The 24,124-nt window shown below is 35.4% G+C and overlaps 1 protein-coding gene across 2 annotated transcripts in view; it reads left to right on the top strand.

The window, feature by feature from the left end:
- Positions 1 to 2,161: 2,161 nt before the first annotated feature.
- The window catches only part of LOC145666741 (uncharacterized), a 156,418-nt gene continuing 134,455 nt past the window's right edge, over positions 2,162 to 24,124 (top strand). The window contains exon 1 of one of the 2 annotated variants that reach the window (XM_081734282.1): positions 2,162 to 2,185. The gene's annotated coding sequence lies outside the window, so the exon portion shown is untranslated. Of the gene's footprint in view, positions 2,186 to 4,183; positions 4,481 to 24,124 lie in introns of those variants that run through there. The other variant, XM_081734280.1, reaches the window with a different exon arrangement.

Here is a 24,124-nt window from a genome sequence, read left to right as displayed (position 1 = left end):
TCTGACTCATGTACACTTCAGAAATATTTCGTTCTACTCAGAGGACAATATATCAATCATATATTCAGAAATGAATCATATAAAAGCCATTTCTTACGTATTGATTTTCGGTACACTTTTCTCTCAAATTATATGTTGTGCAACTTAGAAAATTACAACATACAACGTTGTTCAGATTCCACATTCAAGGCCGACCCTAGGCAATCTGCCGTCCCGTGCAATGGTATCATTTGCCGCCCCACTCTCCAGAAAAACTAATCTCAAAAGCCACGATGGTAAGAATATTACCCCATCATGAACAACAAAGGGGAGGGAATAACATTCGCACTCAGAAATGCATAAACACTGCAAATACAACCTCATGTCTGATTTCTTCTTTAAATAATAATCTATTACGTTAGTGAAAGATAAAGCAAACACATTTGCACCTTCATATATTCGTTTGCAACTCCAGTGCAACTAGCTCTTTTATCTTTATTTTTTGATTTTCTTTCTACATCTGTTAAAAAAATTAAAAAATGTTCCCAACTTCAATGATAACTAGTTTGAAACAAATACAAAAGTAGTTTTCATATCAAAACTGTAAAAACTAACTAAACGGAACATGTATTCGCTACTGTTAGAGAATTAAGTTCGTGTATTTGACAACAATCAAGCAAATCATGCTGGGATTGGCATGACGACTTGCTTTAACACTGTCCATGTGACCTTGCTTTAACTAATGAGACCTATACATTAATTAGGAATACAGTACTCAAATAGACGGTCAACTTAGTATATTAACTACCATCATAATGGAGTCTGTTTCCAACAAGAAATATATATTTTAATATAGTCAGTGGTGGCTAATGTTAGTGTTGCAGTGTTGCGCAACGACCAAAGTATTCCAAGAAAAATATTATTAGCAGTAGTAGTAAAGAACAGGAAAAAGCCTCTAATACTCCCATATACGTTAAATAATAGTTTTTACTTCTATAACTGTAAAATCCATTAATCCGTTTTAAAAAGCGAAAAACAGTCCGTCAGAGAGTCTCTAATTTATATTTCGTTGCAGGGAGCTTACAACGAACAGATTTCTACAGCGTGGCAATTGGAGCGAATGCCTTCTCCTATCTCAGAAGTTAAAGGCTCTAGTCGTTGCAATGCTTCTGGAACAACGCGGCACGGTTTCCAGTGAAAGAGAAGGTTTTTCGCTGTAAATAAGATTTCTGAATTTTATTTCACTACCAATTACAAATGGAATTTATTTTTATGCATTCATATTTTTAAATTATGGGATTATACTGAAGCAAACCAATATAATGACAAGAAAAGTGATAAAAAAATTTTAAAAATACGAAAAAATATGTAATAGACTAAAAAGCAAATAAAAGTAAACACTCATTTGCAAGTTAATTTTCAACCTATATAGATAATGAAGGCTTCTTGTACAGTAATTTGTGAACGAAACATTTATAATATAACAGTTTTAGGTTCGCGTCCTCTGGGTCCCTGTTCGGGCGCAATTTTATAACAGTATTGGGTTTGTTTTTGTGGATCTTCGTGAGGGCTTAGGTGTAACCGACCGTTTATCGGTTACATTTCTGTTTAGGTTGGCTCCCGTATTTTGATGTTTACCGGTTGTTTATGCAGCGTTAAAGTTGGTTCGTGTATTGTCACACTGCACCCTAGTGTTTCCAAAGATTCGTTTTGATGTTAATTTGTTTCGTTGCCAATGAAATAAATGGCACAAAAGGTTATTAGTTTTATATGCGATATGCAAAACACATATGAGATACGCAGACACACCAATAATTTACCACGAAAATTTCGAACTGTTTCTTTCTACAATTGTTTCGCGTTACTGAAATAATTCGACTCATGTTATAGCTTAATATCTTTTACTCTACCTCAATTTACTTTACCTTATAGAAATATCAATCCAGAACTACGATTATAAGAAAATTAAAACTTCTCATGCTATTTTACTCTGTTGCTTTCCTCGTTCTTTTGTTAAGAACATAGCGATCATTTCTGATTATCCCCGCAAGAGGGCATTCGGATCACTATTAGAGAAAACGAAATGTTAAAATTTTCAACATGGAGATTTCGTCGTGAGTTGATTCCTTCGTTTCTAAGAAGATTTAAAAACAACGGCCAGACAAAATTAAAGGAACATAAAAAAAAATAGTAAATATAGTTCTCGGTAAGTTAGAAATTAGAAATATATATAGATATTCGTGATCTCTAAGGTTAGATTCTTGTATCGATATGTATTTATGGTAAAACTGTGTTAATTATAGTCGAAGATATAATATTTAAAAAACGCGTTTATTAAGGTCTGGTGACGCGAGAAAGATGACGCAGTGAAACGCCGTTTTACAGTGTAAGAAGAACGATGGCTTAGGTCAGCTCCTCAAAACTTAGAAATTTCGTAACCAAAAGTGTAGAATTTTGGAAGTTAACCTAGTATAAATTATTAATTGGAATAACCTGACTTATTTTGGAAGAAAAGGAACACTGAGGAGTCTGACCGAAGTAAAAATTCATTGAAACAAGTTTTGGCCAAAAGCCATCGAGTGTTACTTCCGCCATTACGAGTGATATGAAGTAATGGGGCAGGAAGTATAGTTGTCGAAGTTCATTTCATCGGATACTGGAATCAGGGTCCCATATTTAATAGGACGTGGGACTAATACCCGAGGAGATCAGTTTCGACGTGTAAATACATAGGTTTACTAACCTATTCTGTCCTGTGAAGCCAAAGATCCAGGTGGCAAGGACCGAGAGGACTATTTGTAGGAACCTCCATTAATTTGGTAATGTCTATCCATTTTATTTTATTTTCTTCTTGTTCCGATCATAAACAGATTCACTAATTCACCAAATGGAGTGCTTCGAAATAAATATGTGTAGTTAAAGCAAAAGTCGTTACGCGTTTGGACAGCTCATCTCGTTTCCACTCAATAAAAAGATATTATAAGCATATGTGATTAACATTGAAAATTGTTGGAGAATTTTACTTTGAGCGCACCGCTTGATATTAATGTGCCTCTAATATTTTGCCATGTCAGAATTGATACATTTCTTTCTTATTGCTAGATTAAGTAATTTTCTCACTCTGAGATGTCATTTTGAACGTGTGCCTCATTAAATAATGTGTTTAGGTTGCTTAGGTTAGGTAAGATTTAAATTGAACGTGTCCCATAATATACAGCTATCTTGATTGTTAGGTTAGGAAATCAGATTGCGTGTTTACTATTAAATAATGTACTTTTGCGTTGTCTGGTGATATATTCCGGGAAATGTATACTTTGATTGCCTGCTTAGGTTACGTAAATTGAACTTGAAGCTGTATTAGTGCCATATTAAAGAGACCGACTAACATATATTTCATGCAGTAGTCAGGTCTTTAGTATGACGCTAACAATACGTCAAAACGACCATGCAAGAGAGGGTTCGTTACTAACCCCAGCAAGTCTACTATACTAGTCCTACCAAACCTACTCTACTAACCTAACCTAAGGTATTCAACTAACTTGCCTAACCTAATTTAACCCACTCTACTAACCTCATTTACTTCACGCTATTAATTTCGCCATTTCTATCCTAGCATACATACCTGTATACTTGACCATAACACGCGTCATCAAGGCGTACGTGCAATTATTTGGTCATTTTGATAGATGGCAGAAGAATAAGAGAAGCGAATCGTTTCAGGGAAGAAAAACAAAAACTGATACGTGTTTTTGCGTGAATAATTTATTTTACAGCAAAACAGTCTTATTCATATTACCAATGGTAAAATACAATTAAAATATATGTTGAGTGGATTCAAACCGATACATCGTGTGCCTCTTTAATTCGTAATCTGCACATATCAATTCTTGTTCTAGCCAGAAATGTTCAAGTTTCAGCATCGCTACTGGCAATCTATGCCTTCAAGCATTGTCTATGGGTTTCTTTCTGTATTGTTCAAAGCAACGGTAAATGGATTTTTAATTTGCTATAATATGCTTCAGGAATTTCGCATTGGCTGATGGCCTTATATGTGCTTTTAATATGACGTAATTTTAGAAAATATCCGTACAAGCCTTTAAAAATTTGCTTAGCGTGACATAATATCTATTACAACTATATGACAATTATCATAAACTTGAACGCTGGGTTTGCCATGGGTTGACGCTAAGCGTTGCTGAATGTGCCAATTGTATCTGTATTTTATTAAATAATATGTAACAAGAACTGCTCAACGGTGTTACCGAGTATTTAAAGGAGAGAGGAAAAGTCAGTCAGTCTTTTTGTTTATAAATGTCTTTCTGGGTTATAAGTTCAGAAAAGTGTTAATGTCTGTGCTTAACGAGAATAGTTTTGAAGATGTGACAATACCAAAGTAAAACATTGATTTGCCAGTTGTAAAACCTCGTTTACCTAAAAGGTAACAGATGCGTAATACTACAGAGTTCAAGTACGGATTCTCTCTCAAAGCCTTGTACTTCAGGTGAGATTCTGATTAAGTAATATGATTAAAAGAAGAAAGTGTGCATTTTGAATGAAGATGAGTTTGAAACGTACATTGTGTGCGTATTATTCTATTTTAGGCGGCTTAGATTCATGGACTATTGTCTCTTAGGAAGAAATGCACTCTTACTTCCTTAGGAAGTGTATCTTAAAGTGATGTGTTGCACTTATATATGTAGATTGACTTTACAAGGGCTGAGTATAAATATAGTGTGTGGACATAAAATTACATTACATAACACACGGACGAACGTAAAATCACAAACCAACTTACGCTAGCTGGCCACTAAAAATCACCATTGTTCTCTAACCGAGTCAAGGTAGGCCTAGGGGTACGAACAGTGGGTTTCTTGCTGGGATGAAAACAGGGGCGTGAGTAACATTGAGTATACACATACGCAAGGATAATGAAAAACACTTCGTATGGCATACAATCACTTGCCTTACGTGTGGTACAGCTTTGCGTTACTTCTATGATCATTTTGTACACTACTTGCACATAACACTTCATCATGTCTCCCTTATGGAGTACTTTGGGCCTATGTTTAGCAGAAGGGTTCCAGCTCTTTTCTCTTAAAAAAAAAAAAAATTTCTTTGGTAATTACATTCGGTTAGTTTAGGGTATGTTAAGTTAGGTTAGTTTATGTTATATTAGTGTAGGGGACCCGCATAATTAAAAAAAAATGTAGAATTTCGCTTATTTCTACTAATATTAGGTTAGCATAGGTTAGTTTATGTTAGGTTAGGTTAGATTTGGTTACGTTATGTTACGTATAAGTGCTTGCATCATTCATTTCTCCAGTAATTTTTTTGTTTTTTAGGTACTTTTGGACCCCTTGTACTAAACATACTCCGTACTTTGCGATAAAAAGCACGCCTTACATATCGTATTTCTACTTTATTATATATGTGAGGTAAGATGGGATTCCAATGATATATGTTGATTACATACACAATCCTATTATGAAAACAATTAACATTTTGCTTCCGTAATTTTTATAAATTTATGCCCCCTAAAATAGGGTATCACCAAAGTGTATTCCTTGAAATGTACATATGATGGGGAAAGTTCTAGAACAAAGATTCTCCTAATTAGATTAGTAGCTAGGTTGGTTCTTTCCTGTACCGAAGTTTAATATTTAAATAACATAGTATTGCCGTGCGAGCGTAAGCGAGTGAAGGCGGGTTAGAGCCCTGCAGGACACGTTGTTTTCTGTCTTTATTACAGCTAAATGGGAAGGGGACCTGAGTTCTAGAACCTTGCCCATATGATGTCAGTTTCATACAGGTAAATACAGACTTTTTTTTAAAGGGGAGGAGCAGTTATAAAAAATGAAGCCTAAGTTCTAAAGACCAGTGTTAATGTGGCGTAAAGTTCTGTTTCCTTCAGATCCCTTCAAAAACGATATCGTACAAATAGACGAGCTGCGAGCATAAGGAAAATTATATAGCCACTCTTTTTGGTATGATCAGGAGTACAGTGACAGATTGATACAACTTCTAAAACCTTTACTTTCCTGGCGCTTGCTCACATGCCCTACTTCATAAATAAAGTTAACGGCAGCACCAGAAAAAAATGACATATTCGTGTGTAGGATGCCATATTTCCCACTCCTCCATTCAACATACTGCTTTTACATTGCACTATCTTCACAGATTATTTACACGTCTATTAGCCTTCCGTAACATGAACTGATTTCTGCTGTAAATATTCTGTTTTTTAACGATTGAAAATAGTAAGATAATAGCGATTTCTTCATTGTTACTTTTGACGCATACCAACCAACTGCGCATGGAATTGTTATGTTTTGAATGTGCGAAGAATACACACTAATGTGTGCTAGCTGGTTCAAGGACAGGACGAAACTAGGAGAGCGCGCAAGCATGTGTCTAGAATCAGGCATGTTTCTAAAGAACAGTAATTTAAAAAAAATTAAACTTAAAAGGATTTTACGCAAACAGTAATAATAATTGTAAAAGCGAAAATACAAAACAACTACAACAATAATAAACAAAACGGAAACGAAGCTTAGTGTTGCAATCCTATAAAACTGTACCTCAGGAGATATTCTCCGTAAAGTACGAGAGTCAACAATTGCATAATTTCATGGATTGGGGTTGACAAAGGGAACACGCACTCACAGTTGGTGAGTGAAATCGGTAGATCTAAGCCAAGTTTATTGAGTCCTTGCTATCACTATAATTTAAGGATATCGAGGTTTTCGGTAACATGCCCAGAGTACTTGGTGAGGAATATTAACAGAAGGACGGGAATTTTGTTGTGCAATATTTGTAATGTCTTCCAGAAAAGTGTTTTACCCTGATCTGGTGTGAGGCATTTACTAAAATTATAGTCACTAATTTCACTGATAAGAAAAATCACATACCTTTGAATTTATAAAGTTCACTTCCGGTTAATAAAAGTAGCGTCCGGTAGGGGAGTACTCAGTGAAACTGAGTCGGTCAATCCTCTACCATTTAAAACTTCCTGGTAGGTAGAGCTGGTAATAAAACAAGGTCCGAAATCGATCTCCCACTAGCGGTTTATTTTATAAAAATTTACTATATAATAGTATTTACAGAAAATACTATAAAAAATGTTTTCCTCTAGATCACTAGGTTGAAATTAGGTAGTCTTTGACTGAGAGGACAGGATCTCTATAGAGCCCCGAAGCAGGCTAAGCAGAGAGATATAGGAATTTCCAATGCTCCGTGGTAAGAAGTGAGAGGTTAGTAATCACAGAGCCCCGCAGCAGACTAAGCCAGGAGGAAAGGAATAGCCAAAAGTTCCGTGGCAGACCAGAGGCTTGGGGTTATGTTACTCCTAATGTTCCATGGCAAACAGTAGGACGGATACCAGTGAACTGGTACTGATCCGCTGGCTGCTACCGAATTTATAGGCCTCCAAGGTGGCGGTGGCGCTACTGCTTCGAGGTCATCATGTGCTTCGTAGCTGGAGGCAGAGGTCTGTCGTCTGCTGCCTATAATAAATCCACGTGGTGCGTAGCACACTGTTGTAAAACCATGTGGTGGTGTTTGTAAACACAACCGTAGAGTATTGTTTATATACAATACCACGTTGGATATTACAATATACAGTTCGACCAAGCCCTGGCTCCTTTTTCTTGAGATCGCTAGTATTGCTTGTTTATATGATAGCAGACGGTGATTTTATAGAGTTGCCAACGGCTTAAAGCGATAGGAAACTGAACGTGCTAGAGACAAAATCAGAAAGGAATCGAAAGGGAGAGGCGGTATCGATAGCAGATAATACATGTTGTTAGTGCTCGGTATCTTATCTTTCTTAAAAGATCAGCTTACGAACAACGGAAAGAATTACTATTTCAGAAATAATAAAACTTGTGCGTTCTTCTAACATTAAACAACATGGCATGACCATTTGAAAATAATAAAATAATGCATTATTCTTATTATTATTTAATAGTTATGGTGCATTTGTTCTGTCAGTGGTAGAGATGCAAGGGCTCGGAAAAAAAACTGCTTTTTTGAAAAACAATCGTTTTTTTCTGCTTCACTTTTTTGCTTGGGAAATTTTGGGCTTTTTTAAAAATTTTGCTTTAAATTGATAAAGCAGACTTTGTTTCGCTTCTCTACAACAAGAAAAAAAAACTCATTTAATTAGTGGTTGATGCAGATATTAATATGAAACCTCGAAAATAAACCATGAATTTCAAAAAGATTTTTTAAAATTCTTAACATATTTACATTATGAATTCCAAAGGATTAACCAATATATGTAAAAATATTTTAACCTCTTATATGCAACAAGCACTTTGAAAATGATACACAAATAACTCGCAAAAATGTATGTAGTATTTTTTCTTCAAAATATCACACACCCTCTTTTTGAATCAAAATAAAGAAAAGCATGAGAGAAATCTGCACATCAAGAGGTTCGTTTCGGGTGGTTCTGTACGTTCTTGAAATTTTTCAGTTAAGTTTTATCTTTCATATATATTGTATGAATATTTCGAACAAATTTTTTACTGATTGATCACATACATAATTATCTGTTACTACCTATCAGGTGCTTCGGATCTGCAAAATCGGCAAAGCTCCAAATTCTGTAATGTACTGACTGTTCCTTAAGCTTACTCAGAATCGGGAAAGTATCGAATTTTCTGTTCATGGATCATATACGTATACGTTCATCTGAGTGTATGGTTTCCTAGGCTGTAGAGTATATGACCACCATCACGGTTTACCCAGTCCTGAAGGTTTCTGAATTTTTAACAAGAAAATTAAAACATATCGTTACGATTTTTTTTTTTTTATTACTAAAAAGGAAAACTATGGAATACATTTAAAAAGAGTGGAAGAATCAATCACTGTTCGAATTCACAAGAAAGACGACAAAATTGATTGTAATAATTATCGAGGCATTTCTCTTTACATTCTATTAATAAGATTGACCCCATACGCAGATGAAATTATTGGAGATTATCAGTATGGATTTAGTCGAAATCGACCAGAATTTTACCATTCGACAAATACTCGAAAAGGGGAGCAGGAAAATTCGGTGTAGGAAAACTTGGTGTGAGAAAATTCGCTGCATGGAAAATTCGGTGTGGGGAATGCTAGGTGTAAAGAAAGATTAGTTGTAGTAGACCGTAGAATCCATTAGAAACTTAAGTTTGAAGATAAAGGAGCGTCTAGTTTTAATTTCAAACTTTGTGTAGAACGTACTTTTACTGTCTACTATAAGGAATTTAAAAAATTGTGTTCCTGAAATAAATTGAATTCTAGATTTCGACGGATTTTAATATTTCATGGCCCTTACATGACGAGAAATTTGTTTTTCAATGTCCGTTCGTGTGATTTAGCGAAACGACCTTTGCTACCAATCGACATTTAATTTAAAACTTAAATTTTGATGCTGTTTTAGATAGTGTCTCCTAGAATTTTCTACTTCCTAAAATAAATGTGGGGTCTCCTAGAATTTTCTACTTCCTAAAATAAATGTGGGTTACTGGACAGGTAAAGTTGAAAATTGCAGATTTTTCAAAAATGTTCTAACGATTTTATGTCTATTTTATAAATAAGTATTTAAATCTAAAGTCTTCAAAAACGACATATTAATTATTATTATTAATGTTACTCAAAGGTGTAAAAATAAATGCCTCAACTAAAGTATCTAGCCTGATTGGAGAAGTCAATAAGGTTGCAGTACTTGTTTATCTTAACTTAAGGCAAACAAACAGAGGAGTCAAGTATTTGTACAACTATTATCTGATAAAATAATCCTGCTTTATATTGCCCGTTCCACTAAGACTTTTTTTTTTTTTTTGATCAATATATTTTTGCATCTCACATATGTATATACAGAGTGATTCTTTTAAAACTCATGAATTTCATTTGGCTCTAGAATTTCTAACTGAAGTCCGATTTTTCATGCGGTTTGTTGCAAATGATCAAGGAAGGATGGGAGATTTATGGGACTGTGTTTACTGGTTTAAATTCATCCGGGGTGATATTGAGCAGGCCGAAAAAAGGAAAAGCAAATATTCGCCAGTTTACCTTACAGTTCGAATGAGATATTGGATATTTGAAGCGAAATTGAAGAATACAAATTAAGTGTTGGTGAGAATACAAATTAAGTGTTAATGGTAACACGCATAAATCACATGTTGAACAGCTATAGCTGGTTTCTCGCTACAAACGACAGAGAGATTTCTTGGGCGACTTAAAAAGTCTGTAACTGACATCTTCCACAACATCCGCCAGCGGAGTCCGATGCTTCCCTGTCTCACTCAGAAGCGATCCTGTTTCTTGCAGTTTATTCACTAACGACCATATTATGTTCCTGTCTGGAGCAGAAGATGAGGCAAAGTTGCGTGTAAATGCCCTTTGTGCAGCAACAACAGATTCCGTTCTCCAAAGATTTTTTAACGATAAAATCATGTTACTCCAAAGAGTGCATTATTGTAGCTGTGTCCTAATCATATTGATACAGTAGCACAGCATAATTCTCAATATAATGGCCAGTTTCCTGTTTCTTATTGACCTTCGCGAGGTTGCCATCTAACGAAGAAACCCAAATTTCCACACCGCACCTCACCTAATTCAAATTGTAAGGTACACTGGCGAATATTTGCTGTTTTTCTAGAGGCGTGGCCAATATTACCCCAAATGAATTTAAACCAGTAAACGTAGTTCCATAATTTTTCCATCCTTCCTTGATCATTTGCCACAAAATCGGAATTCAGTTAAAAATTCTGGACCGGAATGAAATCCATGTTTTTAAAAAATCACCCTATGTGTTTAGTTGTTTCCATAACTATTCTTTGAACTTATAGTTGAAATTGTTTTATTTGTAACAAAAAGTGTCAGCTTCATTGTGTGATGAAAAGTAATTTATAATAATATCCCGCAAAAGACATGCAAGAGGTATTGGACTCAAGGCAAAAAAATAAATTTGCTTTTCTTGAAATAGGTAATAACATTTTATTCGTTACATTTTATGGCTTTTGTTTTCACAATATGAAATGTCGAAGTTATCGTAAGTGGTAATATTCAATATGTATTACACCGAATCTACCTTACACCTAAATTTCTGTACACCGAATTTTCGTAGACCCCTCGAAAAGAAATGGGAAAATATTACCCAATACATCAACTGTTTATTGATTTTAGAAAGGCTTACAACTCGGTTAGGAGGGAAACATTGTACAACATTCTTACAGAATTTGAAATACCGAAAAAGCTAGATTTATTAAGTGTTTAAATGAATCTAAGACTTCCACGTCAAGATTGGCCTGAAACAAGGATATGCCTTATCGCCGTTATTATTCAGCTTTGTCCCGGAGTACGCTATAAGAAAAACCAAAGATAGGAACCAGGGCCTAGAGTTGAATGGTATTCACCAGGTTATGGTGTATGCTGATGATGTAAATCTGATAGGAGAACAATTTAAAGAAATGCAGAGGCCTTATTAAACACTTGCAGGGACATGAGTAAATGCATAGAAATCTAAATGCAAGGAAGTTTACAAGGATCGTAATACGGCAAATTATGAATGCGTTAAAATATCAATTAATACTTTCGACAGAGTGGATACTTTCAAATATTTTGGATCAGTATTACCAGACCAAAATCATACTCACAAAGAAATTAAATGTCGACTGAAATTAGGAAATTCTTATTATTCAGTTCAAAATATTTTGTCGTCGCGAATTCTGTCAAGGAATTTAAAGCTTAAAATATATAAAATGATAATCATGCCTGAAATTATTTGAGGATAAAATTCTGAGACGAATATTTGTACCCAAGAGGAACGGGAATGAGGAATGGCGGAAACTTCATAAGGAGGAACTACATAATTTAAACGGTTTACCAAACATCGTTGGAGTAATCAAGTCTAGGAGGCTCAGGTGGGCAGGTCATGTAGCCAAAATGGAAGAAAGTAGGAACAATTTCAAAGTTTTAACTGGAAATCTAATCGGGAAACGTCCATTAGGAAAACCTAGGCTCAGATGGGAGGACAATATTAAGATGGATCTAGCAGAAATAGGAATACAGAGTAGAAACTGGATTGAATTGGATAAGGACAGAAGTCAATGGAGAGCTTTTGTGGCCTTAGAGAAAGAGAAATAGAGAATACATTTAAGTTAAGCACAACTGTACAACAAACATGAGTGAGTGATTAGCTTTTGCACTTCTATCGTGAAGTCCGGGATTCAACCCCGCATTCGACCATTTTGACAAAGATTTTTCTTAAGGCTGTTGCTACCTCTTCGCTGAGTCGAGTTTTCCCCTATCTAATAGCATTGGAACTTTTTTCGTGTTTTTCTCAGCAAGCAATGAACAAATCCTTATAAAAATTTGCATCGAGTCAGGTCGATAATAAAGGATTTGTTATATGAGCTTATAATTTTACTAAAAGCCTCCAATTAATTTATTCATTCCCCCCTTTTTTTCATGTGAAGATTTGCAACAGTGCGATCTCTGCTTCTCCCTGTTTCTATTAGCAGCGTGAGGGAAATTCGGGTTAGCCATTTAAAACAGGTTTTTAAACTCTGTCCATATCACATCTGTGGAATGAAATTTTCTAGCCCTCTCGTCCTTTTCGAAGACAGATTTATGGCACTGAGAAGGAGGGGGCGCTCTTTATTTTCTTTGCTAAACCTATTGCTTTTAGTATGTTCGTCTAGTCTCATTCGGAGTTCTTGTGGTTACTTTCAAATATATCAAGGTGCCTCTTGCATCTCATGTATTTCAGTCTTACACCTGGTGATTGGTTATACAAATATAAATTAGCAGACGATTGTGATAGCAGATAAATTTCCTGTGTGGGGGCCACGGTGGCTCAGTGGTAGAGCGTTCATCTCAGTTGCATCGGGTCCTTGGTTTGATCACAGCTCGCGCTAAGTGAACTTTGTGGTGGACAAACATCGTGTGCATGGGTTTTCTCGGGGTTCTCCTGTTTTCTCCCACTTTTTTCATTCCACCATTTCATTCATTACTTATCATCACCGTCTCCTTTAGCCTAACCGGCATAACTGTGGGAGGTAAAACCTACAGATTTCATTTTATTTTCAAATTTCCTGTATGAAATAATAATAATAATAATAATAATAATAATAATAATAATAATAATAATAATAATAATAATAATAATAATAGGAAATTCTTTGCACAAGAGATTGTAACGAGCAAGGAATATCAGTGCGGCTTGGCACTAGTAATTTAGTTAAAATTTGTGGTCACCACATCGGTTCCTCCTTGCCGGTGTTTCCTTGACCAGAGACTGGCCGCGTTGCCGACACCAGTGGGGTTTTCACATTGAAAACATCAGCGCTCTTTGACTTTTGTAACCTCAAGGAAACAGGTAAACCAGTGGAGATAGCATTTTGGAATAATTATATATTAGAGACTTGCACGGGCCGAATTTTTCGGCCCGAGCCCAATACAGCCCGAATGTACCTAGGCCCGGTCCAGCCCGGGCCCAAAAAGTTTTGGAGATTTTCGGCCCGAGCCCGGCCCGGTCCGATAAATTTTAGAATTTCATTTTGTAACATTTTTCACGGACACACTTCTTCAACGTTTGCCTTTATTCTAATTATCGTTTAACGAAAGTCAATAATTATTAAAGAATGGCAATTAATCGGCCCAGCCCGGCCCGACCTGAAGAGAAATCAGTGTCGGCCCGCCCAAGCCCGGCGCGGTCCAAAGAAATAAGAGTCGGCCCGCCCAAGCCCGGCCCGTGCAGGTCTCTATTATATATATGTATATGCAGACCCGTATCCAGCAGGATCTAGGGGTTTGCCTTCCTAAATTTTCGCTGCCCCCCCCCCTAAACTTTTCACGGTAGGCTTGCAAATGAACTATAATATGGTGATAAACTATGATATGGTTGGATCGGGCTCCCCTAACTTCAGCCGCCCTCCTACATTTTTGGGCTGGCTACCGGCCTGTGTATATGTATTTGAAACTGTGAATAGTAGTATAGTATCATCATCATCATCATAGGTATTCTGCCTTTATTGGCAGGTCACTTGCCGCAGCTGAGAAGCTTCCATGCTCCACGGTCCTCCGCTAACCTTTTCGTCTTCGCGTATGATCTTTCTGTTTTAATATCATCCATTAATTGTAGTCTCCTTCGCCCCCCTCCCTCTCTTTCCCGCCACCATACCCTCTAGGACGTCCCTCATGATACAATCTCTTCTTAGGCAATGTCACAACCAGTTTCTCTTCCTCTTCCTAATAATATCTAGAAGTGTTCTTTTCTCACCCACCATTTCTAATACTCTCTCATTCGTTTTCCGCTCTACCCAACTAATTCTTTCCATTCTTCTCCACACCCACATTTCGAAGGCTTCCATTCGATTTTCGTCACCTTTACGTAGTATAGTATAGTATGCTAAATAATAATTTCATTTTTACCACATAAGAAGGAAATTTAGAAATAAATTTTTTTGTTACACAAATGTGTTCTTAGCGTGAATGCTGTCGAATTCTTTTCCTAATGATGACAGATTTTTCGGTGTTGTTTCAGTATCGCGAGGCAACTGGGAAACTGAAGAACTGACCACACATTACCCTTCTAACAGAGCACATTTGTAGGAGAAAGTGAAGTGTAATATCAGGGATTCTTTTACTACACAAGAAAACATCTATACAAATGAAATATGTAGTGTTAATGTAGATACAAACGTCATTTTCTTGGTAACGTCTTTTCTTGGTTATTACTTTTCGAAATATGAATAGGGACTTATTTCTTGGTAACAGGGAATAGGGACTTATTAGTGTTACCTGCTAATAATAACCTTGTAACTTACGCATTCAAAACAAATAAGAAATATTTATTTTCCAGATGGTGAACGCGAAATTTCATCTATAGCTACAACATACACACACCGGACAAAAAATTAGTCACCCCTCAAGAATTCGTGAACACCAGTAATTAATAGCGTGTAACACCACATCTGGCTTTGTTAACTGCCTGGATTCGGTTTGGAAGCGAGTCCACAAAGTTTTGCAGGTATGTCACATCCAGTTGAAGCCACTCGTTCAGGATTTGATCGCGCAAATCCGCCAAACTGCGTGGATGCCGATTTCGGCGTTTTACCCGCTGTTCCAACATGTCCCACAGGTTCTCGATGGGGTTCAAGTCTGGTGATTTTGCAGGCCAATCTAGATGGAAGAGGATTCGGAAGTGTTCATCATACCACGCACAAATTGTTCCAGCCCTATGAACTTTGCTGTTGTCGTCTTGAAAAATAGGAGTCTCCACAGCATACTCATCATGAAGATGTTGACTGAAAATCAACATTTTCCCATCCAGAATGTTCAAATACACATGCTGGTTCATTGTAGTGGTGACCTCAGTAAGTGGGCCCAATTCATGATAAGAAAACCACCCCCAAAACATCACAGACCCACCTTCGACTTGAACATGCCCTTGCACACATTCAGGATGAAAGGTTTCATGTGGCCTTCGGTGCACTCGACGACGTGCGTCATTGGAATACAAGCTAAAACGTGATTCGTCAGACCACATTACCTTCCACCAATCAGCTACTGTCCACGTTTGGTGATTTCTCGCCCATTGAAGACGCGCAGCTTTATGTGCCTGTGTGAGCAATGGCCTCTTGCGAGGTGCCAGACTCCAAATGTTCAATGCATGCAGTTCCCGTCGTAATGTTCTTTCGCTAACAGGTTGGGATGGACCTGCATTCAGTGTCTGCAGCAATTCCTGTCGGGTTTGGAACCGATTTCCATTCACAAGCCGAGAAACGCGTCTCCGGTCCCTTTCAGTCATGATCTTCTTCCGACCACAATTCTGACGCCGTGTTTCGTGGCCACGTGTATGACACCACTGCTTGTACACGCGCTGAAGAGTTCGCTGCGAAACACCAACAAATCCAGCAACTTCCATCACCGTATGGCCATGGGCACGGCCAAACAGGATTGCCCCTTTTTGCCACTCTGTTACATCGTTACTTTTACCCATTTTGACGGACACTGTCCACTTGCGACACACTTGTCTCACTGACTAAAGTTGCCTTATGGTTTCGTAGAGGCAGTGCGCGCACAGTTGTGCACGTGACTCGACTGCTGCGCCATCTGTACAGTCTTTACGATTCATCTCTCCTTCTGCACAAGGGTGACTAATTTTTTGTCCAGTGAGTGTATATATAAATAGTACAACACATATTAACAGAATAATTTTAATTTTATGCATTATTTTTTCATGCTTCATTTTAAAATATAGGGCTCTTTTGTTGAGGTACACCAATTTGTCATTGTCATACATATTAAACTAAAGCATTACCGTATGATTATAAAAATATGTGATGGAATACTTCGTTACATCAAACCACAACATTATGTAAATGAAGTTATTAAAAAATAATAAACAAGCAGTATAATCAAAATGCTAAATATCACCGAAGCACTATTCACAATTTAAATATCTATGAGCATACTCCAAAATCCCTAGGTAAGTTTCTACATTGAAAAAAAAGTAAACAAAGTTCACAAGGCCACGCTAAACATAAATACAGGAAAAGTTAAATAAAAAAAAATGTTATCAGTAAAATTTCTACTCTTCCCCTCCAAAATTATGTCTCGAATCAAGTACGTAACTTGCTTAAATTATACTGGTCTACGACTTTTTAATTTTGTTGATAAGTGGTCAAAGTTACACTCGAAGTATTGACTTCAATCAATACAAATAAATCAAACAAACACTAGTATTTCACATTCATTTATAGAATGAGTATGTCATAGTTTTTTTAAAAAACAATTTTCATTTCATGTATAAATTTTAAAGAAATAATTCGGTTTCAAATATTACTTTCACGCAGAAAAAGAAAGAAAAATATACTATGGTAAATTAAAGTGAGATTACAGTGTTACAGTACGTAAAAACTATTTTTTTTGTTATATTATACTATGTACATTGTAAGATCAAACCACAAGTTCTCTAAACGTACACATTCCATTTTAAAAAGTAGTTCAAATAAGATGTTAACGAAATTTTGCGGACAACTCTCGAAACTTATCTAAGAAGCAACTTTAAAAATTGACAAAAGTTATAGATATACTTCATGAGTGAGTAAAGAAAGAATACAAATGTAGATTAAAAAGAGATCTTTTTAAAAAATCTGCAGTTAACAGGAATATAGTTAACAAATCTAAAAGATTCTATAAAATAGATTTAAACAAATCTTCAATCAGATCAATTGATTTCCTAAATTTTCTTTGTATCACCTTATATATAAATATAAAAAATATATAAAAACAAGAATGTTAGGAATAATCCAAAAAATGGATCAAAAGATAGCGATCTTGGCTAAGAATTTTAAAAATGATCCTAAAAGTGCATAAAAATATTGCGATATTGCAAAATAATTAGTTTTTGGATCAGGGGCCACAAAAGTTAGCAACGGTTCCTAAATCGAGTTTTCGTATTTTCTACGGAATAAGCACATCATACTGAGTAAATTGTTAGTTTGGGTTTGGCTACACTACCTGTAGTTCTCCAGATATAAGGCGTACAAGAAAATGTTTGATTGAAATATATTGGATTTTTTGGATCAGGGCTCACAAAATTTTTGAATGGGCCCTAAATCGAGTTTCCGTATTTTTTACGGAATAAGCACATCATGCGGGCTAAATTGTTACTTTTTGGTTTGACTATACTATATGTAGTTCTCAAAATATGGGACGTACAAGAAAATGTTTGAATGGGTGAAATATATTGATTTTTTTTTTTTTTTTGGATCAGGGCCCACAAATTTTTTTAAATAGCAGCTGAATCTTTTTTACGGAATAAGCACATCATACTGAGTAAATTGTTAGTTTGGGTTTGGCTACACTACCTGTAGTTCTCCAGATATAAGGCGTACAAGAAAATGTTTGATTGAAATATATTGAATTTTGTGGATCAGGGCCCACAAAATTTTTGAATGGTCCTTAAATCGAGTTTTTGTATTTTTTACGCAATAAGCACATCATACTAAGTTAAGTCATAGTTTGGGTACACTATATGTAGTTCTCGAGATATAAGGCCTACAAGAAAATTTTTGTCTGAAATATATTGGATCTTTTGATCCAATAGGGTCTAAATGTTGGTGTTGTTGTCCATTATTATGTTTGATCTAAATCTATAATTGACTGGTAATAGGTACTATTTTGAGCACTATTCGTTGTTACAAACGATACACTTTATTTTAAATTAAAATATAATAAATAAAATACAAATAGTTCTCTTAGCAAGATACGTCACTATAAAAGTAGTTTCTCTTTTACCAGTATAGAAGTTTATTATAAATACCTCATTTATAGATAGAATGGGCACTGGAGTCAAGACAGGTATGTCTCTTCATGTTTTGAAAAATGCAATAATAATAATAATAATAATAATAATAATAATAATAATAAAGTGACATTCGCTTTCGTATACATTAAAAGTATCTTTATTCAATAGAGACAGTTCGCTTCTAATTGCTTATAACTGTCTATACTTGACGGGGGGAAAAGCTAATGTAAGGAAGAATGGGTCTGTTCTCGCTGTGTTTATTTTTTTCTGCTTTCAGCAAAGAAAACGTACTCCAACGCCTCCTCACTGAAATGCCATAAATATGTCATTGTTGAAAAGGGTCCCCTCACAGCTGTGGACAATGTTGAAACTTCAAAGTAACCCTCAGTTACTCGCCGCAACCTGCTAGAAGGGAGAACGCAGTGTCGTCAATGCGTTCTTGCAAATCTTCACATGAAAAAAAGGGGGAATGAAGAACTTAATTGGAGGCTTTTAATAAAATTATAAGCTCATATAACAAATCCTTTATTATCGACCTGACTCTATGCAAATTTTTATAAGGATTTGTTCATTGCTTGCTGAGAAAAACACGAAAAAAGTTCCAATGTTATTAGATAGGGGAAAACTCGACTCAGCGAAGAGGTAGCAACAGCCTTAATTCCATTTGTGAATGTAGAGATAGTGCGTGTACTACGAGTCCTGGCCGACTTCTTTCTAATCGTTTTTAAATCTTTGTTATTACTAATTACCAGCAATGATGGATTTGCAAAGAGGATTAGGGTGGGGATGTCTTTCGGATTGAAGCCTCTACCCCGAAATTACGGAATTTCTAAAACAAACAGAATATTAGTTTTACCTTTACTTATAAACTTCAAGCTGTCCTCAAATAAGAAATTTAGAATTTTTAGAAAAAAATAAGCATTAATAAGAAAGGCCTCTCCCAAAATACTTTTCTAAATCCGCCACTGATTATCAGTATAAAATGGTCTTCAAGGTTGTATCTAGAAGATTATACCTGAATATACAAACGAAACGAAATATTTGTTATGCCTGTACTCATAAACTTAAGCTCCTCTTAAATAAAAGTTAAGAATTTTTAGAAAAACATTATCAGGAAAAACCCTCCCAAATATTTTTCTAAATCCGATACTATCAAATGGTATTCAAGGTTGTGTCCGGAAGGTTATTGTTAAATCATTGTACAGCTACAGTATAAGGGAAATGTGTAAGTACGCTCTGACAGATATATTGAAAAACGTACATTCTGATGGATATATTGAAAAACATGTTTAATTATGTGCTAGAAGCTAGAATACTAAGCTCTAAGAAGTGAAACACGGATGATTAAAAAGAAATGATCTAGAGAAGAAAAAAATATCGATAATTCAGAAGTTAAAATAAAATTAAATAGCTTCTAAAATAGCCCTCAAGTACTACGTATTTTAAGTTTACTTTAATTCACAGAGCATGTGCTCCATCCATCATGATGGCGAATTCCAGAGCGAAATATGGCATTTAGGTCATGGAATCTTATTTAACTTTAGAGTATAGTATAAGAAAGCTATTTAAACTATAGTATAAGAAAGCTATTTAAACAGAAAAATCATGAAAATGAAAAAAGCCAAAATTTCCAAAATTCTCGTTTTTATCCCAAAAAAAGCCGGCTTTTTCGCATCTCTAGTCAGTGGCGTCGCAAACGGTGGGTGATGGTCCAGGGCCTCACGCTTTTAAAGGCTTCACAAAGTCAAAGAACCTAAATAAAATTTGATACTGATTTTATAAAGACCCATCGGTTCAATGTAAATGCAAACAATTATGAATTCGGATTTGTTTACATAAAACATTACATAATGGTGACTTGAAACAAACTTATCACCTATTCTTGTAATATTAGGCCACTAACATAGGCGACAGGAAGTGAGCTACTTTAACATTGCAATAATGAAAGCAAAAAATCTTTCATTTGTTTTCCACTAATAAAATCGTTGAGATTAATTGATTTCGAAATTTTATTATTATGATTAACTATTTGAAAAGGAAAAAAAAAAAAAAAAAACGGAGGCGTTACAAACGTTTCTTGCCCAGAAACGAACATTTCTCGCCAAGATCATCGTAAGAACTTACTACGTCGGCAGCTGTATGTTGCCATAATAAATTGCAGTTAATTTCTTTATAGTAAGTAGCGTTCGAGAAATGCTTCTGTCCAAAGCAAGTGTAATGTTATACTGCAGTGTATCATTTCTGTATACCTCTAAGATTTTACTATGATTTGACTGCCGACTGTTTTTGTTTTTCTTTCTGGTTCTTTACGTGAAACAAAGGAGTTATTTGGGGTAGATAAGACATGGATCAGAGCTTAAAAGTAATGTTTAGGTGGTGAGGTTAATGAATGCACCCTGCAAATTTCGGTGAACTAGAAGCACCTGATGAAAACATTCGAAATTACAGTACGAAAAATCGGTTCTCACAATGGTCTTACTAGTGACAGATTGTGAAACTACACGAGTGATTGAACGTAACGGGTCATGTACTTTTAGTGAACTCTGCGTAGATATCTCATTCTCATAAGCATCCGTAATTAGTATCGAATTGTGTTTTGTGTATTCGGTAGAACAAATAAAAGTTAGCATTTAGCATGCTGGTTTCAAAATCGATGAAATCTCGGGTTGAAATCCTAGATTCATCTATTAGTAGTAAGAACTATTGTTCCGTGAACTATGGATTATAAATAAATGTTACAGGCGAAAAATCCAATTATCCATCAATTACCAGTTATCCGACTAAATTTATCACATTCCCTCTAAACACAGTATTAAATAATATTGCACAACAGTATTAAATTAATAATGTACTGAATAAGATTTCAAAATTCTCGTACATTTGACACGACATTTGATCACACACAAATGCGTAGGTGGTAGCTTACTTGGGACGCAGATTATTGAAACATATTCTGTAGTTGGTAACCCTGCTGGAAAGGGATGTTTTGATGGTACTTTCTCTTGTTGCCACGACCCGCTCACCGCTCTGCCGACCTATACAAGGGCGTATCGAGATAAATGACCTACCCTGTATATGCAGGCTGGGTCGTAGGTAGGCCCTTACCCATTACTACACCTTATGTGTCTTACGTATATGTATGTTGTGTCTCATTCTCACTGCATTATGTAAGGTGATGCCATGTTTTCTGAGACATTTTACGCAACATAGGAAGGATTATTGCACCCAAATTCCGCGGTAACAGCTACCTTCAACTCAGCATTGGAAATAGTCCATATCAGTGGCGGCGCTAGGCTCGTAATAGTAGGGGGCAAGAGGGGAGGCAAGAAAAATTTTGTGAAGGCGAGGCAACCACACTTCTTTTGCTTATTATTATTATTATTATTATTATTTTATTTTTATTATTTAGTTCCGAGGTTCTAACAATCCAATTTATTTCTGACTGCACAACTTTATGCTTGTGGTTAACAAATGAACATCAATACGTTTCTGGACACACTTTAACGTAAGCATAACACAGAAACATAAAGTTTCAACAAATATTGAAAGAAACATTTCACACAGATACAGGAAAGTGAATTTTAAATGTTAGAAGCGCGTGTGCCTACAGTCTACATGCTATAAAAATGTACAGTCATGTCCAAAATGATTGTCGCATGTCTATAAATACGTTGTTGTAGCAATATAATTTGATAACTATTTCGCCTGATATTTTTTATAATGTTAGTATGTGTATAATTGGCAAAGACATGTATGTGGCAGATTTCATGTTAAAAGAGCAGTAAATAAGAACAATATAACGAAAAAACTTTTCTTGTCCATTTTTCAACATTTTGTTTTACTCATTCTAACTTCCGTATTTATAATTCTTTTCCTATGAATTTACCACAAATATACATTTCCCGATTATACACATAATAACAGTATTGAAAGTACGCTGCAAAATCATTATCAAATTATTATCCCACAACAATACATTATAAATATGCGACAATCATTTTGGACATGACTATACTTGAAACAAGAAGTAACATATCCTATATGCATTTTATATAGGCATGTAACAGTATTATGAAAGCTATTATATGTAAAGAAACATTAATGTCCAGTGCTGTGAGAGTTTGCCAGTTTTTATATGAGATTCTGTTCAATGCAATGGCAAATATAAAAAGTAAAACCTACAACATATTTAACAAAACTGGAATGGATGTTAGCTACAACTTTTCGCAAACCAGAATTTTAGAAATTCGTTTTTTCATTGAAAGAGCAGTAAGTGAATTTAGCTTAATATCACCAATCGTGTTTCTCAAATATGAGCTTAAGGATTCTTAAGCTCATATTTGAGAAACACGAATGGTGATATTAAGTCCTTTCGCATTCTGCTGTTGATGGAGAAATGCATATTGCTATTATGTACAGTTTGTGGATTTCACTGAAGGCGGGGTTATAGGATTCCAGCACAAGCAGCAGTTTCGACAAGGCGGAAACTTTGATTTTGGTTTTCCTTTTCATACCTTTCAATTAATTTGGAAGCAATTTGATCTCCGTTTTTTAAGTCTCTGTGTCGCATTTATAGTGCGCTGCTAACGGCAAAAGGATCGCAGGTTTTAAAAAATAGTCACTACCGGGATTCAAAACACTTACTCCTTTCAGAATCGAACCATTATCTGTGAACATGGCTTTTAGTTCACTAATAATTCTGTCTAATATGGGGAAACAAATCATTGTTTTCAGATCGTCGTCAGTACTCACTTTTCTTTTTCCATTGCTTCTCAGCTTCGTAATAAATGTTCTTAGGGAGTTTTCGAGCGCGGTAAGCAGGAAGCTCTGTGGCCGAAACACAAATTTCATATTCCACATGTGCCGAAACACACATATGGCTACAGTTTATCAATAGCCAGAAGTACAAAGAGATTGTGAAATGTTCAATGTAAAACATGGAATCATGGAAATACTCAGTGGTTAGCCATACTCAGAATAATTTGGTTAATTAGGGATTAGGGACAAGCATTAAAGAATGTGTTAAAGAAGAAAGATATCTTCTGTATCTGTAAACATGTCAATGAACAACAAAAATTTCAATGTCATATAGATTTCAGTAGCAAATTCTACAGCAGCAGTTCGTGATCATGAGTTCACCGGTTATACATAAAAAAGTGGGAGATGAGAAAAAATATTGGGGTGGCGGTCGCCTCTCCTCGGCTCCCTGTAGCTCCGCCACTAATCCATATTAATTCAGGCAGGGGGTTACCTTTTTGGTCTCAGATGTAATTGAATTTAACATATGTTAAAATTCAGGACAAATAAAAAAACCTGTATTATTTGTTTCCTAGAAAAAATGTTCAATATATAGACCGCCCAAGATCGCTCCTCTGTGCTATTTTTCACGTGTGATTTTCGGTAAAATATTAAAATGCTTCATCTCTGGGATGGTTCAAGATATTTTGTGTTTTTTGTTGTATTTGAAAGATAATAATTTACTGATTCGAATTATATCTGTTTGGAAAATGTATCCAAATCGTATTATACCTTTTTGATTTATTACTTTTAATTAAAATAATAAAAATTCCCCAAAATTAGATTTTTTAAATTGTTGATCAGTACCATTCAGTACTACATTGTCTGAAATGGAGAACTTCCACTTTTAAGTTTAACATGTTTTATAAATTATGTTCATGTTTTAATTTCCATGGCTAATATCTTGATTGCGGTATTTTAAATTTATTTATTTGCTTTTTTTTTTTTTTTTTGCCTCAGAAATAATCCCAAAAATTCTATAGATACTATACATATCGTGGAAAGGAGAACTTTGGTTCCGGAATTTTTCATAATGGTTTT

Source organism: Thermobia domestica, chromosome 12 (genome assembly GCF_964235325.1).
Source record: "Thermobia domestica chromosome 12, izTheDome1.hap1.1, whole genome shotgun sequence".
Lineage (NCBI taxonomy): Eukaryota > Metazoa > Arthropoda > Insecta > Zygentoma > Lepismatidae > Thermobia > Thermobia domestica.
Note: the sequence above shows the minus strand (reverse complement) of the source record. Positions and strands in the feature narration are given on the sequence as shown.